Raw genomic sequence first — 7,050 nt, 5'->3', positions numbered from 1 at the left:
CGCCTCGCGGACCGCCTCCGGATTTGGCTTCTTCGAGGCTCTTTCATCTACGAAAGTGTCGTTCAACGTCCTTTGCAACGCATCGATAACGTTCCGCGTTCAAATATTTAATCGTTAGGAATCTAATCGCGATCGAAAGAATTCGCGTCACCGAATCGATGGAGAATCGACCGGACAATGAAAAAAACGAAAGGAAAGCAAAGTGGTGTTTCCGAGCGGGCAAAGTGACGCGACACACGTATCCGAAGGTACGAGTTATTCGTTTCGTTGCGCCGGGGATTGCGGATTTTCGGGTAAAACGTGCGTGTAGCTGCATTCTGCCATTAGGCCGGCTCCATTTCCCCATTATATACCTCTCTGGTCGGTTGGATCGGCGCGTAACACCGAGCCCCGAATACCGCCAACCGTGTTCCTCGAAAGGATTACCCGATGCGTTCGCGTAATGGCGCTTTAATTTTAATGGACGCCAGCGCACCGTTCGAATCTTCCATCTTCCGTCGTTACGTACCATTATCCAGCCTCGCTGAAATCTTTTCCTTCTTCGATCACGGCCCTCGTTCCCGTCGTCGTGTCTCGTCTTTCGATTTCTCTCGCAAATCTACCTCGAACCGCGCCAATCGCGCTGGTAGAAGCAAAACGCGTATTTTGTTATTTCTCGACGATGCTCCGCTGCTAATTCGAATACTCCTCGAACGTCCGAGTCGCTCCGATCGACCACGAAACGTAGCAAATGTCGCGTGTATCTTTGCTCGGGTCTTCGAGGACCGAACACATAGAATTCGAATCGTGGAACGTGACACGTCGCAACGGAGAAATAAAAGTTTAACCATCCGTTCGAATAAACGTCCCTTTGCTCTCGTTCGAATAAAATTTTCTCCGTTTTGGTTTCCCGTGCGAGCACACCGGGTCGGACGTTACAGTCAGGCATCGCGAGTAAGGATGACGCGTTCCACGAGACTTCTCTCCACCGTGGTCGAAATTGTCCGAATTTAACGTTAGAATCGTACAAAGATCGGGTCGATGGCGGTGTGTAACCGTGGTTCGTTTTTGCACCGAAAGTACAGCTATTTTTACGTCGATGTGTAAATATTCCATTACCGTCCTCTTTTCTCTCTCTCTGGGCTCGCATCGTAGGATCTTGGCGCGATAAAGACGCGTTGTTATTATTATTATTTTAAACGGTGGTACCGTTCTGTATGCGCAGGAGATAAAAGAAAAATAGCGAGCGCGGAGGTGAAATTGAAAAAAAACAAACGGTACGATAAGTATCGTACCGGTTCTCGAGATGGTCCTCGAGCATCGGAGATACTCGATCGAGGGGCCGCGTCGCTCGTGACGGAAACGTTACGGTGCTATTTCGGATCTCGCGATGGATTCCAGCCTGGCTCGCATAAATTATGAATACCTTTGTTCCTGTCGACACGGTACCTAGACACGGTCACGCTCCACGAGCCGGTGATTGGAAGTCGATATTCCGCCGATATTATCGATTATCCTGCTGTCTTCGAGCGAGATTAATGGAAATTAGCGCGCATCTCGCGCGGAGCTCGCTCGGGGCTCGCCGTGTCGGCGTTGCTTCGAGCTCGACGAACCGTACCGCGATACTTGCCCGTATCGATAGTTATCTTTTCTCGTCCGAGAAGGTTTCCGCTCGCGCGAGATCGTCGCGCGCAACGCGTCTCGACGAACCGGAATTTCGAACGAGCGCGCGCGCACGCGCACGCACGCACGCCCCCGAAAAGAAATCCACGATCGAATGTCACCGTTGGACCCTGTATTTCATGAATATTAAACGTACATGAATATTTACAACACGCTCGCAATTACGTCGGGAAAACTATCTCCGCGACCGAATAGTGAGAATAATTTCCAATCGCGTAGACGTTTTTAATGCATACGCTATGAACGCTCGGCAGTAGCAGCCTCGTCCAGCGGACACCGTTCGAACCAGCACGGTGTTGCGGAATTTTTAATACGCGTCTCTCTCGTTTCCTCTTTCGACCAACTGCAACAACCTACAACACCCTCTCGTTGCACCGATCCAAGATCGATCGACGCGTAAACGCGTTTCGAACGAACAAAGTTCCAAAAGACCGAAGAGCCGCGCGTGAAAAAGATCATCGAAAAATCCATCGCGTTCGCCGACACCGCGAATCGTCGTGCCGCGTTTTTCAACATATATCGCGTCCTGGAGAGTCGAGGCCTGGACGTGCCAGCGTCCTCGAAACAGATCCCAAGAATTACGAGGCCGCTTCTGGATCGAGGCTGCGCCTCGTAAATTTCCGCCGCTCGGCCGGAGAGGCTCTCTCTCGCTCCGTGCAATTTCCATCAAATTCGTCTCCTTCGCCTGTACCAGACGCGAGTTCAATGAATTTCGCGTCCCGAACGGAGCGCGTGTAATCGACATTTAGATATTTTTCTATTTCCACCGTGATAAACAGCCGACGAGCTCGCCGTCGGATTTATCGTCGAACGTTTCTGTTGGCCGTTCGTAACGAAACGAGAGGAGCCCGGCTTCGTTCCAAAGGAACATTTTTTCGATGGCCGTCCAAACGGACTTTTCGTCCGATAGATTCGAAAAATTCTAATTTCGTTGGATGCCAACCGCTGGGAGAATCCGAGCAACGTTGCGCGCGAGCGTCTGCGTTTTCCGTGTACATTCTTGAAGTAAAGTCGGTGGAAACGTCGTTCGGAGAATGTACTTGTAACGCGAGCGCGGGAAAAAAATTTCTATCGGACATTCCTCGTAAAAAATTCCCAAATACTTTTTCACCCCGAACGATGGTATTCGCCCTTAAGTTGGCCGATACGCGTTCGCGGAATCCGATCGTTCGGTAATCGATTACGGGATACTCGCACCGTTTACGATTACCACGGTCAATTCCTCTCTTCTGGTGGAATATTCGCGTCGCGCAGCAAATAAGGTTTGTCCTCGCGTACGAGATTCGGCGAGTCGCGTCCCTTCGGAGCACCGTTCGCCGTGTTCATCAAGGTTCGGCGCGACTCGCAAATTTCGCGTATAGGACGTAAATAAATTGCACCGAGGCGCGAGCGCGAGCGCGGCTACACCGTGGACCGGCGTAAAACGCGAACGCGGCTTAAAGTTAATTATTTTTCCCCTGTTTCTGGTCCCTTTACGTACGAAGATGGAAAAAAAAGCAGGAGGGATGGAATCGTATTTTGCGCGCATCGCGGCTTCCCTTCCGCTCGTTCGCGAGCAACAACCTCGTTTTCGGTCCGCCCGAACTCTTTCCCTTCCTTTGTGTGTCGGGCAAAAAACAAGGGAAACGAAACCGGACAAAGTGAATTCGGTGCAACGCGACGCCTTGTCCCGCGAAAAGCAGTTTCCCCGTAGAGCGGCTCGCGACGTACGCGAAATCGCGGACGCGTTGACTAAACGCGGACCTACGACGCGCACGGACTACGGAATTCTGCATTACAATTTATGCCGATTTATATGCAACCGACGACCCGCGCGGTGCCTCGCACGCGCGACCGACTCCTCTCTTTCGTTTGCACGGTTCTCTTCTGACGCGTTCTCCCACCGCGTCGATTCCGATACGAACTGGGAAAAAATGTTTCGATGCGCAGGAACCTCGCTGTTCCCCGCGAGGTGAACGAGAAATTTGAAAATTATGCAAAACGAACGGCTCCGACGTACTCGACGTTCGAGACCGTCCGGTTCGCACGAGGTATCTCTCCGCTTCCCTCGGTCCGTGATCGACGAAACGAGAGAAAGATAGAAACTACGATCATCGAACATCGCGCGATCCGATTTTCAAACTAGCGATCGTACCGTCGCGGCCACGAATACGGGACTATTCGAACCATTAGGACCCATCTCGTTGTCGGAGGATTACCCTCGATTAAATGACAAATCGGCCGACCGCGATCGGTGATCCATCAACTCGCGTTACGAGCGTCGCGTCGCGTCGCGTCGCGTATTACGCGGTGGGGGATAGGTCCGCGTATTCTCGAATTTCCGATCGATGGGGAAGCAATTGCAAGAACTCGGGTCGGTAAAACCCTCCAAGGTCGAATTCCTTCCCTCCGGTCTGGTCGAATCCGGCTCGAGTTCGTTATCGTACTCGGCTGGAAGTTTTGCTCTCGGTATCGTCCCCGAGAGTTTCTCCCCGCGTTCTTCCCCGATCGCCGCTAGGACCGGGTAGCTCTAATCCGTTTATTCCGTGCCGTCGCACGTTCGCGAATCGATACGACCGCGAGACTCGCGCAAGGGTTCGTCGCGCGTCTCGAAAAAGAAGCAATTCTCGTTCGTATCGATCGAACGTTCACGCGCTGCCCCGAAATTGGACGATTGTTCGGGCCACTGCTCGGTGTATCTATTTACGAGTCGCGTTCGTCCTTCTCCGTTACGGGTTAACGCTTCGCGAGGAAGTTCGCGCGGTGGTAGTTACCCCGTTGGCACGATCTCGCGATTCCGTGCTCGGGGAGACCGTCGGTGCGAGAAAGAGGGTGGTTCTCTCCGCGAATGCTAATCGTCGCCCCGACTCGACCGGATTAAAGCGGCTCTCCGACGTCTTTTTTTTCTTTTCGGTCCTTGCCAGGACGAGACGCCGCCGCCGCCGACACCGACGCCGACACGGTGGCGAGAGGCCGGGCTCTTTTCCTCCTTTTACGCTCGACATAAAAAGGAATACGTTTTCTAATCAGCCGTAAGCGACGGCTCGAATGGAACGATAGTAAACGTCGGAGCAATCCAATTCGTCCGTCTGCTCGGGCTGCGGTACAATTTCAGCTCGGGGGAAGTCTGCGCCGCGAAAGCTGTTAAATATTCAAGTCCGTGGGTACGCCTTTTTCTAACCGACCGACTTGAACCGACGACGCCGCTCATCGAGCCATTGGATCCGTACCGTAAAAGCGGAACTTTTACTCGGTATTTTTACGAGACGGAGCGGTGACTTTAGCGTTATTAATCGCCCGTGTATTTCCCGAGCGTTCCTCGAGGCGCGAACCCGTCGGCGATTTTACGATTAAACGCTCGTCTCGCGCGCGAAGCTTGAATTTCTCCTCGATAGCGATCCAACGCGTTGGATCCACCGTGTTTCCAACTGGCTCGTTGCGTTTCCGCGTGGCTCGGAGCAACAACGTCCGGTTTCGCGAATCGATCGAAACTCGAACGAAACTCGACCTCCGCGTTCCCTCTTGCTCTCGCGAGCGGAAATCGAAAGTATCGACGCGCACCGATGGATTTACCCTCCACCTATTTCCCGCGATTCACCTCGTAAAAGTTTACGCGGGTCGGTATCCGTTGCGCGATTCGATCCATCGTTTCCTCGTCCTCGTTTCAGGGCGTTCTATGCACCGTGACGCGCGATATTGTGCCACGCGACGAAAGACGTCGCGGTTAGCCGCGTACGTCGAACGAACCGCGTCGACGTAGAAATCGGTTCGTCGTCCCGAGACGATTTGATTCACCGGTGCGTTGAACGCTATTTACATCGAGCGAGACGCGATCGAGTCGAGCCCTGGGTGCACTTCCGCCCGTCAAAGGGCATGAATTATTCCCACTGAGTCGTTCGCGTAGATTCCGCGCGGCGGATAAGCGATAAAAGGTTCGACGCGCCGTTTTATCGGACTAATCGAATCGACGAGGCGCTAACGACGACCCGCGTCCGGCCTAATTATCGCCTTTCAACGCCGAGAACCGTCCCGAACGATCGAGACGCTCGGTCCTTCCGGGCGCGAGGTTCACCGGCAAAGGAGCGGAAACGTCTCGCGCGTGGAACTCGATGGAATAATTTCGCGCGTTAAACCCGACCGGCTGTGCTTTTCCGGCTGTACGCCCCGTACTTTCCTCCCAGCGGTTCCCCCGGTGGTGATAAATCAGCTTTCCTCAGCGCGGTGGAAGTTCTTTATCCTCCGCGGCGGATCCCTTTATTCGGCCCTCTGCTCGATGGAAACATCCACGGCTGGCCTTTGTCGACCCTCTTTGAACACCCAGCCGCTGCCCCCTAGCTCCCCGTAGTCGCTGGTTGCTTTTCCGTCGACGAAAGTTTCCCGAAAAACTGCCGCGCGCGAACTTTCCCAACTCGTCCCCTTCTCCGAGCCGAGCCGAGCCGAGCAGAGCCGAGCGCGCGCGGTCTCGCGTCGAACTCGTCGTTCGATTTTCTCTACGCGCGTCGATCCTTCCCCTCCAACCCCCGATCCAGGCGTTGACGCAACCGGGGGAAGCGTTTACGGTGCATCTGTTTCCCGGATAAATCGACGCTGTTTACGCAAATTCGGAATCGACGTCCTCCCTCCCCGGGGAAAGCATTAAGAATTACTTTGCATCGGGAGACGAGAACGGCCGAGAAACTTCTTATCCTCCGGTTCTCGGTGTTCGGAGCGCCGCTCGTCCACGCGTTACCGAGGCAAACTTTTCTCCGAGATTCCAACTAATTTCTTTCGACGTGGTTCTCCGCTACAGGGCCAGCCGAACGGAGGTATTTTCGTCCGTAGCTACGGCACTCGAGGCGGTACGCGTTTCCATCCGCACGGAAATAAAACGCATTAAATGGATTATTTCGAAGAGCGCGTCGCGCATAACGCGACACGCGATGCGACCGAAATAGAAAACGGTCGGTGTACTCTCGGGAGTTGCGCGTCTACCGTGATAAAAGGTAATAAAAACCGACGCCTCGAGGTCTCTTGATTCGCCGGAAGACTCTCGAGTTCGTTGGGCGAGGAAAAAAAAAAGAACCCAACCCGAAAGCGTCGGAACTACCCGCCAATTGCGGTTTAGACGCAACATAGACGTCTTTCGATTTTCTTCGCTGGATTTTCGAGCTCGCGAATATCGATGAACGTTAAAAGGCAACGCGAACAGATGTAAATTCCACGGGGCGGGTAAACTTCGCGGGAGCGCGAAAACGCAGCTTGCAACGGGGGACAGATGGACGAAACGGGAGGAGGTGGGGAGGAGGAGGTAGCCTCCGTTTCGCAATTTTTCTGCAACGGGTGCATCGAAAACGGGGCCGGTAGTGGCCTCGGTCACTCACTTCTGTTTTTTTCTTTTTTTTTTCCACTATGTTTCCATTTATTTTGTAT

Source organism: Ptiloglossa arizonensis, chromosome 9 (genome assembly GCF_051014685.1).
Source record: "Ptiloglossa arizonensis isolate GNS036 chromosome 9, iyPtiAriz1_principal, whole genome shotgun sequence".
Classification (NCBI taxonomy): Eukaryota; Metazoa; Arthropoda; class Insecta; order Hymenoptera; family Colletidae; genus Ptiloglossa; species Ptiloglossa arizonensis.
The sequence above is the reverse complement of the archived record's forward strand: the minus strand, read 5'-3'. Positions refer to the sequence as shown.